Here is an 11,358-nt window from a genome sequence, read left to right as displayed (position 1 = left end):
CATCGGGCTCCAGTCCTGCATCGGGCTCCAGTCCTGCATCGGGCTCCCTGCTCAGCAGGGAGTCTGCTTCTCCCTCTGACCCTCTCCCCTCTCCTGCTCTCTCTCTCATTCTTTCTCCCTCAAATAAATAAATAAAATCTTAAAAAAAAATGAATTACAGATGCTAAAAGCTGTCAAGAATTATGAGGCTAAATTTGCAAGTTGTGTTTACTTTTTTAAAAAGGGTAGTTCTTTGGTAACTCCATAGAAGATTCTTTAAGTGAACTTCAAGTAAGATGACTTGTTATTTGTAGAACATGGATTCTTCTCTCTAGGGGTTCAAATTGCATGACGTTGGCCATTGTCTAACCTCACCAACAGCTAAGCCTTTCCAGAAAACACCTCTTTGTGAATTGTGAGTCATTCTCCCCCTTTGTTAGCTGCTGGGCACTGAAGAAGTGAAGCAATACCTTACAGGTTGTAAACTGGAGATAATAATAGTACTTACCTTATAAGGTTATTAGGAAGATTCAAAGAGATAATCCACATAAAGCCCTTAGAAGAGTGCCTAGCACTTACTGAGGGCCCAAAAATGTTAGCTATTGTTATTTGTTCATCAAATATATATTGAATTCTGACTTTGAACTAAGCATTATGCAAGGTGATGTGACAGAGTCAAAGATCAATCACGGATTCAATATCAAAGTAATGATTAATGTATCAGTAGTAGTAATAGCTACCATTTACTGAGCACCTCCTGTGGGTCAGCTTCTATGCGAGGGTGCCTTATATTTATTATTTTATTTATTCTTCAAAAAGACCTTGGGAAATAGGGCTTATTTATCCTATTTTATAGATGAGGAAACTGAAACTCCTTGGGGTTAAGCAAAGTACCATAAGTCAGCTATGCAGTCATGGATATGAGATTTATGTAAGACCTGGCTGATGCCTAAGTGCTGCTCCTTTCTTCTGTGAGTTTATGGTCTTAGAAGAGATACTGCACACCCATCAAGTAGTATTCTACCAAGGAAAATGTGCTATGTGCCTTAGGAGAGATATTGATAAACCGTGAGAGGGATTAGAGTAGGAAGAGATTTTTCCCTTCGGGATTTTAGGGAAAACCCATAGGAGAGATATAATTTGGGCTGAATTTGCACGTGTGGAATTGGCAGGGTTGAGGTGGGTGGGAACATTCCTGAATATAAGAACAAAACCATACAACAGGAAATTGTGGTTTTTAAATGAGGAACAAGAGGGAGTTTGGTTTGACTAGAATTATGAAGGAAACCCTAATCAGCTCTAGCTGGAACTATTGCCCCTTTGTTCTCCCTCTGACTTGCCCTCTGTCTCATCCTTCTGAGGACTTGGTCCTCCATATACTGTCTACACTGCTCTACTGCACAAAATTCTTCAGTGTCTCCCCATCATCAACATGATAAATATCTAAATTATAGAGCCTTCATAATGTGCCTCCTACCTACCGCCTGGTCATACCGCCTTATATTTTCCCTCTTCCATGTTATGTCCTGCAATACTGAACTCCCAACTGAAGTAATTCAGTTTTTTCAAATTTGTTTTATTTCGTTCTGCATTGGGGAACCAGGGAACATTTTTTAACAAGGGACATTTATTAGTATGTAAAGCCTATAGGAAAGGCCAAAGTCAGGAAGACTAGAAAGCTATAATAAAAAATGGGAAAAAGATAATGAAGACCTGAATTGGGGTAGTGTTAGAAAAACATTTCACTTTACCCTTTTTTTTTTTTAAGATTTTATTTTTAAGTAATCTCTACACTCAACTTGGGGCTTGAATTTACAACCCTGAGATCAAGAGTCTCATACTCTACCGGCTGAGCCAGCCAGCCAGGTGCCCCCACTTTACCTTTTTGACTAAGGTAAATGTTATTGGGAAACTAAGTGAGCTTTCCATTTATCAAACTTTAAAAAAAAATATCCCTGAGTTTAAATAAGAAATTCCTAGATGCTCCTTTCCTTATGATCATCTGTAAAATGAGGTTAGCATTGATGTGTTTTGATTCCGTGTGGCTGATATGAGAGGGTTTCACTGAGTTAAGCTCCTTCAAGACAAGGACTTTGAGCCCATGGCACCCACAGAACCTTGAACAGAGCTTGGCAGATGGGTGCTCAATACGCATTTGTTGAAAAAATGCCTTCCGGTGTTGTTTTGTTCAATTTAATGGCTCTGCTATAATTGCTCCCATGTTCTCTCTTGTCCTCTCCATTCAGACAAACAAAACCTTTCTTTCTGATGCTTACATTTTGATGGTGCCATTTCTCCAGCCTGTGCTGGCCTCTTTGTCTCACTAAATCGTATTGTATATTCTTTAAAACAACCAAAAAAAGCCCATTAGCTTTTCCCAGCTGAGGTCAACCCCCCACCTTCCTCCACTCCTTTCTGACCACACTCCTGAAAACCACTGACTTTAGGAGTCAAGAGTTAAGTCAGGTGCTTGAAACCTGCCAGGTTGTGAAATCCTTGAAAAAGTTTTGGCTTTTGTAGTGAATCTCGCCCTAGGTCCTTGGTTCCTAGATCTGGCCAGGTGTCATCATCAGAACGAGTTAAACATCTACATTCCTGGGCCATTCCAGCTTCACTGTGTCAGAATTTAGGATGGGGTGGGGCCTGAGGAGGACAGCAGGAAGCCCAGGAATCAAAATTTAATAAGTATCCAGGTGATTCTGACATCCAGACAGGTAGTCAGAACACTTGGTGTAAATGTCTTCCAGGGTAAGCAAAGGGGTGAGGGAGAAGGATGTGTTCGCAATTTGGCAAAACTGGGGGAGGAGAGGAGAGACTAGGCTTTGCTTAGCTGACTCTGCTTTTGAGGGTTATCCATGCATTTTAAATTTTATATTTACATTCAACATTTTCTTTCATGCTTTTCATGGTTAACACGTAGATGGAGTCTGGAGGCCCTGGGACTTGCTACTATAACTGTATTAAAAGCAGGAATTTCCATAAAAATTAACAGACCTGAATTCTTTTATCTTATACAATCCTAGAAATGTTAGGAATCTTAAAGGTCATTTAGTGGGACATGCAAATTTTTAAGACGACCTTAGATACCCAAGGGACAAGCAATGACATCAAGATTAACAATGCACATAATTGTGGTGAGTAACCCAAGTCAAGCTTTACCTGAGGCTTCCTGCCACCAGCATTGCTTGAGGAGGGATCAGGGAGTCCGAGACTGAAAGCTGAAGGGGACTAGCTAGCTAGATCTGGAGTGTTGCACATGAGAAAATGAAGGAAGACAGGACTGTATACGGAGCACAGAGGGAGCGGGACAGAAGTATGGGCAGAAGCAAGCTTTCAGTGCACTCACACACAAAGGGATTTATTCACTCCTTCACCAAACATTTATTAGTCATCTGCTTGGAGCCCGATACGAGACTAGCCACAGTTCCTGCCCTCAAAGCGCTCTCAATCTAGCGGACCGACAAATACACATGACAATAGGGGCGATAAGCCTCACAATAGAGGCTAATACTAGGAGAAATGTAAGGATATGCTAAAAGACTACAGCCCACAGATCTCCTTCCCACCCTCTTTTTTAAACACCAACTTTCTTTTGTGTTTCTTTTCTTTAAAGGCACATCTCTCTCTAACGGGATGCCGCAGATGAATACACTTTGCCTTCAGCCCCCTCCTCCACCGTGCCCTGTCCTTGCAAAGCTTTTGCTGGATGCTATGGACCGAAGGTATTTTCTTGCTGTGATGTAAAATGGCAACTGTGTGAAGGTAGCTTTTAAGATGTTTCCGGGACGGACTGGATAGAAGCAAAAAATTAAGAAACAGATTGAAGGTGCCCGAGACTAGTATCAGGGCAGGGAGATTCAGGGAAAAGAGGAAGGGACGAACTGGAGTATGAGAAAGAAAAAGAGAACATTATTCCAAACATGGAATAATGCAGTTAGGAAATACCAGGCAGCATAGTTTAACCTGCAGAGTGCAAGGTAAGCATTCAGTGTATTATTTTACCGATTAGCAAGCGGGAAATATAGCTCGACCTTTTAATAAAGAACCACCAAACTTTTAATAAAGAATCAGAAGTGCTGCGGGAAATTTCAAGGATCCCAGGAAAGATGTTATGCTGTTACAATCTACTGTTATAATTGTTAGATTAATTGAAAATTAATAATCAAATTGGTATAATCAGTGGTACATTTAGTCTGAATGACACCCAATGATTAAAATTGCTCTCTTACTGTAATTTAGTCAGTGGATGCCAACTTCAAATAAAATTTAAATAATAAATAGCTTCAAATAAAATTTAAAAGATGGTCCTGGTTTTTTTCCCCCCAAAGATTATTTAAAATATCTTATGGCAATGAATCCTAAATCACTTTATAAAGCTTTTCATTTCTAACAGCGAGGTTGAATTTGTGCTACACAGATTTAGTTATTATTAGATATCTTATAATTCAGCCCTTTCCACTGAAGTCAGTGCTTCCTTTTTATTTCTCTCGGCTCCTGATTCACGACAGGCACATCCCAGGCATTCAAAAAATAATCATTGGCTGTTGAAAACCTTGACTAGATATGCACAGACTCAGAGTTTATAATTTTGATCTTTTATAGAAAAGAATGAATCCATAGACATTTCAACACATTCATTTTTCTCCCCCTTAGCACATATCAGGAAAATATTTGAATTTTCTGGACACATTCTTCTGATGAAATTGAGATCAAATTCAGTGTGCATATTCGGATTATAGGAGGCCCCACACTTAGATTGTAGGAGAGCATGTCTAACTCAGAATCCACTCCAAGGGGACATTCAGCTGGAGAAGCTGCATAATGGCCTCAATTCTCCCACATACTTCCCTGTTGCAGCAATCAGTCACCTGGACTCCGAAGTGTGGCTGGGTTGCCATGGGCAGACTTGTTAGCATGCAAAAGATAGCACCTGTGACTGTACATATTGAAAATGCAATTGCAGGTGTATTTGCAAATTGGATTTTGAGGGGGAAGTTTAAGCAAATCCTTTTGAAAGTGAATCCCTCCAAGGCGCGAGTAATGAAAAAACAAGAAGAAAAGTGACAATCAAAAACCTATTAAAATCTGGTTTCCAGAGAAGAATCTGACTGCCTAATGACATTTATGCTTTCATAGCTAGGCATTTAACAGTCATTTTGTGTCAGTTGCTTCCTTTATAAATGCACATGACAAATTTTTCAGTTCTCTGTGTTTCTGAGGCCTTAATCCCCACCACTCTTGGTTGCTTGGAATGAGCTGATGGGCCTAGGAGATGAGGTTCTCTGTCTCTCTGAATTTCTCCACAGGAACCTATGATGGCCGCCTCAGTCACCAATACAAGAATTCAGTCACTTGTCCAATCCATTCATTCCTTCTTTCTTCTATTCAGTCCTCAAAATTCAGGGTAAATTAGGTGTGCCTGGGTGACTCAGGCAGCTAAGTGTCTGCCTTCGGCTCAGGTCATGATCCCGGGGTCTTCTCCTTCTCCCTCTGCCCACTTGTGCACTCTCTCTTTCAAATAAATAAATAAAATCTTAAAAAATAATAATTCAGGGTAAATTATTATGGCCAAAATAAAGACCAAACGAACAAAGCCGAAAGAAAGGCCAAACCAACGAAGCCAAGATAAAGGCCAATGTTTAAAAACTTTAGAATTTGGGATAGCAACGGATTTCTGTGTTTAACTAAAGAAAGCAATTATTCTCACCAGATTCATCACTGATACTTTTAGTTTACATCTCTGTTTTGCCTCCCCAATTGTTTGCTTTCATTAAAAAAGCCACTGCCTTCCCTAGCCGCCGCCCCCCCCCCCCCCCCAAATCCCAAAAGTTTTAGTCTAACTATTCTGTTTGGTACCTAGACTCTATTTGCTGCTGCCCCGATCCTTCTCTGGGACAAAGGAAACAGTTGATAAGGTAGGAACAGAGAAGAGGAATCAGAAACAATAGAAACCCAGATCAGACATTCTGGTCAGATCGTAAATGCGTGATGAGGCCTGTGTATGCTCAGCTTTCCACCCTTGCCCTGAGCTCTCCAACTGACATTGGTTCTTGGGAGGGGCTACAGGAATAGCTGGCTCAGGCTCCAAATCTCTCCCTTCCCCTCCATGGTAAAGATGGGAGTTAACAAGTTTCAATACTTCAACCAGTTTATAAGATAATCTTGACTGGTCTAGTATGAATGTATTTAAAAAGTGAGTTGGGATCTTAATTGTTCTCTGTCGGATTCTATGAATTGTGGTACTAGGACCTGTTAAAAATAAACGCCACACAGGAAAATGTTTTCTGAAAGCAAAACTTGATGTTTACAAAATTTATAGGCTCATGGGTTTTTGATTGGGAGAGTGCACACAGACCCCTCCAATGTAAATACATACATTCTAAATTTACCTGAGCGCTTTAAGCAGCTCTTAACATCATATGACAAGGAGAACATTTGTTAATCAGAAAAATTACAACCTATTCATACTTATTGTTTGATTATTTCTTTGCTGACCTCTGAGGTCCCATGGTTGATTGAATTAGTTATAGTAACTCATATTTATTTTAGCAACTAGCTATTATGAATGCAAACTCTTCTTATCGCCAGATGATTGATAGGCACATTAAGAAGTTGTTCAACAGGTTGCTTGGTTTGAAGAAATGCTTAAATCCTGATCGGTTACTTCTTTTTATCAGCAAAGAGTGGGAATTAGCTCAGATAAGCCCTTAGTAAAAAAATTTTATTTTCAGAGTGGAATGTTGTCGTTTCTTTAAATTAGAGTCTTTAAAGCAGTAGATTCTTTCAGTTCCCTTTTATAAATTTCACATATAAAGCTTTGGTAGGTTGAAAAATGCTCTGAAATTAATCGTCTTCCTAGTCTTGGCTGGAAAAAGTATGCATTGAGGAAAATTGTCCAGCAGCTGAATGAAGGTGATGAAGTAGCTGTCGGTACTAATCATGTGGACGTTTTTCTTCTTTTTAGAAATTATTATTCTTTCTGTGCTGCTTAGTTATTGCATAAGGGCCTCCATCTTGTAAAGGCTTTCGGGTCCTTAAAATAAGGCTCACAGACGCCTAACGTTTTTTTGTTGGTAAAAGTATTGTTTTGATTCTTTTTTTAAATGGAAGCATAAGCACAATAGAGTAAGGTAAATTACCCGTGGCGATCTGATAGGTGAGTTACGGGGTTAAAGTTCATAGGTCCTCATCCTTAATGTAGTCTTTCGTTTGCGGGCCTAGCAGAGCTTCTCAATCAAATTGGCTGTCCTTTTGTCTCATTATAATATCTCTTCCTGAGGACACAGGCGTTGTGGTGGTACATGAGGGTGATAAGGCCTAAATATGGACCTAATGAGTAAGTCAAAACAAAAGACTGAACAAGTCTTCCCGAATGGAAGCTGAACGATGTTGCCAGAAACTTCTGTCCTGGAATTCTTCAACTTCAAAAAGGTGTCTGATGGCTTGTCAGGGCTTTTGGTAGGACCTCAATTTCTGATGGTGACTTTTTTTTTTTTTTAAGATTTTATTTTATTATTTATTTGTCAGAGAGAGAGATAGCGAGAGCAGGAACACAAGCAGGGGGAGTGGGAGAGGGAGAAGCAGGCTTCCCGCCTAGCAGGGAGCCGGATGTGGGACTCGATCCCAGGACCCTGGGATCATGACCTGAGCCGAAGGCAGACGCTTAACGACTGAGCCACCCAGGCGCCCCTGGTGACTTTTTTTTTTAATAGAATTGTTTGGATTACCAGTGCTGTGCAGTATTATACACAACCACAGGCAGGGCAATTTTGAAATACAAAATTACCAAAGGAACATGAAGATCGATGGCACGGTGTTCCTGGAAATGGAACCAGCCTGGCGTCATGTGGTCAGGATCCACTGTCTCTTTGGTGCGGGTCCCTGCTGGGGACCCTGGAAGCACTTCATCTAATGGCATATTCACAGACGACGTGGAGAGTGACAGAACGGCAGAGTGTCTAATGATTAAACAAATCACAAGCTCACGTCTTCCTCCCCTCCTCCACTCGTTTCCTTGGAGACACAGTTCCTTGTCAATTTTCTGAATTACATTAATATTAAACTACGACTTTGAATCGGGAAGAATGCGAGATATCTGAGGAGTAATATTTGTATCCTCCATGTGACATTTGCATCACATGGATCAACATTTAAAATATTCTTGAGAACGCTGAAAAATAAGGAAATAGAACTCAAAAACAAAGTATAGAACTTGTTAGACTAGTTTCTGTTTAAAACGTGGTGGATTATACCTCTTTGTTTTAAACCATTAGAACAGCAATGATTAAGTATCAGATTCCTTAAAGAGGCACTAGTTCCTTTTGGAAAGTTTTGATTAAAGCATTGTATTTATTAAACTGTTCTACCCACACATCTTTCCTTCAAGATGTTGTTTTTCCCACGTCTGCTGTTTTATTACATGACAGTTATTGAAAGGTTAGATGCCGTTTACTTTCTCAAGGTTTATTTTTATATCATATAAATCAGACTTTTTTTTACACCTCACAAGAAGCAGTGTGGTCTGTTCAAACTGGGCGTCAGGAGAGGTGGGTTCTATTTCCAACTCTGACATGTGACTGTGGGTAGGTCAATGAATGCAAGTGTGTCTCTGTCTCCCTCCATGCATAATGGAGATAATAATATCTCCCTTCTACCTACTTCACAGAGGTGGGTTTTTTTTTTTTTTTGAGGATTAATTATTTAATGTTTGCAAACCATTCTAAGCTCCTTTGATAAAACACAAAGCACCATTATTTATGACAATAATAATAGTGTCTTGGGCCTGTAGGCTTCCTTTCATCCAAGGATCCCAAAGTACTTTACCACTGGGATTGTAACTTTACAGAGGGTTACTGTGTGGTGGCTGGCTCTCCTTGAAGAAACAGATGGTAACAAGCAGTCTGGGTTTTCACTAGAGAGTAATTAAGTCTCCCACCAACCTCTTGCATCATTTGCATAAACTTCCCAAGACAGCTCCCAAAGGAGAGCCCAGTCTGACTCCTTATCCTTCATCGCTATTTATAAATAAGCCCCAGGGGTTTGGGAATTTGGACTATCAATGTTTGCAACTCCCAGATCTATTTGTTGAGAATTAGGTAAAGCATGGGAATATTTAGACGGCAGGTAAATTAGTTTCAGCAAAAACGTAAATGTAACAAGTGTGGGTTACCTGCAGGTCTTTCAGGTTGCGATCCCCAATTATGGACAAGTTCTGTGATCTCTCCCTGGCAGTCTGGTTAGCCCAACTTTCGGTTAACTGACAAAGATGAATTAAGTGCGTAACTCATGTGCATGTCTGGAGTTATTAGGGAGAAAAGTGTACAGTGTGGTCCCTGCCCTCAAGTTGTTTACAACTATTTGAGAAGATGAAACTGAGATACAGGAAACAATCAGTGCACCGTGAAGACAGCATGTAATTAAAGGCTAAATTGTGTGGAACAGACCCCAGGAAGTAGGAGAGGGGGGTGCGATCAATATGGACCAGCGTCTTCGGGGAAGGTTTAGCCAAGAGGTAGATGTAAAGGGGCGCGTCTCTCACAGGACAGATATCACAGAAGCGATCTGTGTAGTGCGTGGATGGACTGCGTGTGCCTCTGTTGGAAGACATGGGGGACACTCTGCCCAGGGAACGGGGTGGGCGTGGGGGGGGTGGCTTTGAGGCAAGCAGAAAGGAGGAAGCGCCCAGGGAATGGGGAACTTTCATAGGCAGGCAGAGTTTGGACTTAATTTAAGTCAGTTAAAAAAAAAAAAAAAAGGCTTCAGAAACCTGGGGACCTGATAAAAGGAGTATTTTGGAATGATTCTTGCAATGGCATATAGGGATCCCTGGAGCAGGAAAGAGACCTGAAGCTGGGACGCTGGCTGGAATCGGATTAAGCAATCCAGAGGGGTGGAACGTTACCTGGAAGGGTTGTGGTAGACATAGAGTTGGTTAAAAGTAGAGCTTTTAAGGAGAGCTTAGCATGCACTGGGAATGTGTGTTCTCACAACAATCCGAGGTGATACTAATATTAACTCATGGGAGCCTCGGTTTCCTGATATGGAAACTCTGGCTAAGGGGGTTGAGGAACTTGCCCACAGTCACAGAGACGGAATGGGTTAGAGCCTGGGTGTGAGCCCAGTATGAATTCATTACGGGATCCAGATGGGCGCGGTAGACATTTTGATGAGAGACTAGCTGTCCAGTCTGTAGCAAAATGCTGGGTTAAATAAGGTTAAAACCAGCCACTGCCTCTGCTTTACTCCCAGGATGCCTTTGGAGCCTCAGCTGCGCCAGTTACAGCGCACTGTGGATCTGCAGGAGAAGGGAGTGCGAGAAGCGCGCCCCCACACCGGCGTCGTGCAGAAGACACTTGGGAAGCACTGGGTTGGAATGCTCCCTCACAGCCACGGTAAGCTCCAGGGTCGGGAATCTGGGAGGTGAGGAGCGGGGAGGCATTCCAGTCACTAAGAGAGAGCCGCAGCTTAGGATGGGGTAAAGAAAAGCAGGAAGCGAGAAGGGAGGCAGACCCAGGAGGCTGCTATCCGGTGGCAGGATGAGGTTTAGGGACCTGGGAATTCGAAGTGCGAAGGCTGAGGTCACAGGCCACTCAGTTCCAGAGAGAACCTAGAGCCTGCAAGTTCAGTGCCCACTGTACCTGAGGCTGGATCCTCCCTTCCCTCACCCGCTCAGACTCTGCCAGCTTAACCTGTCTCCACTTCAAAGATTCTCAAAGTGCTAAGGCTGGCGGCTGATGCTCTTGATGTGGGATTGAAGAGAGGTAAAAGTACCAAAGATACAAAAGTAGGGATCCGAAGGGGTACGTGCACCCCGATGTTTATAGCAGCAATGTCCACAATAGCCAAACTGTGGAAAGAGCCAAGATGTCCATCGACAGATGAATGGATAAAGAAGATGTGGTATATATATACAATGGAATATTATGCAGCCATCAAAAGGAATGAGATCTTGCCATTTGCAATGACGTGGATGGAACTGGAGGGTATTATGTTGAGTGAAATAAGTCAAAAAGAGAAAGACATGTATCATATGATCTCACTGATATGAGGAATTCTTAATCGCAGGAATCAAACTGAGGGTTGTTGGAGTGGGGGGTGGGGTGGGAGGGATGGGGTGACTGGGTGATAGACACTGGGGAGGGTATGTGCTCTGGTAAGCGCTGTGAATTGTGCAAGACTGTTGAATCTCAGATCTGTACCTCTGAAACAAATAATGCAATATATGTTAAGAAAAAAAAAAAAAGAAGAAGAAGAAGGTAGTGGGAGGGGAAGAATGAAGCGGGGGAAATCGGAGGGGTGGACGAACCATGAGAGACGATGGACTCTGAAAAACAAACAGGGTTCTAGAGGGGAGGGGGGTGGGAGGATGTGTTAGCCTGG

The 11,358-nt window shown here is 41.9% G+C and overlaps 1 long non-coding RNA gene across 1 annotated transcript in view; it reads left to right on the top strand.

Annotated features, from left to right (window-relative positions):
* Positions 1-10,373, top strand: part of LOC118009148 — a 22,206-nt gene extending 11,833 nt beyond the window's left edge. The window contains exons 2-3 of the long non-coding RNA XR_004678823.1: positions 3,593-3,701; positions 10,228-10,373. This is a non-coding gene — a long non-coding RNA (uncharacterized LOC118009148). The remainder of the gene's footprint in view (positions 1-3,592; positions 3,702-10,227) is intronic.
* Positions 10,374-11,358: the final 985 nt, after the last annotated feature.

Source organism: Mirounga leonina, unplaced genomic scaffold (genome assembly GCF_011800145.1).
Source record: "Mirounga leonina isolate KUSES-001 unplaced genomic scaffold, KU_Mleo_1.0 Mir_127, whole genome shotgun sequence".
Taxonomy (NCBI): domain Eukaryota; kingdom Metazoa; phylum Chordata; class Mammalia; order Carnivora; family Phocidae; genus Mirounga; species Mirounga leonina.
This window is presented reverse-complemented; position numbering and strand designations above follow the sequence as displayed.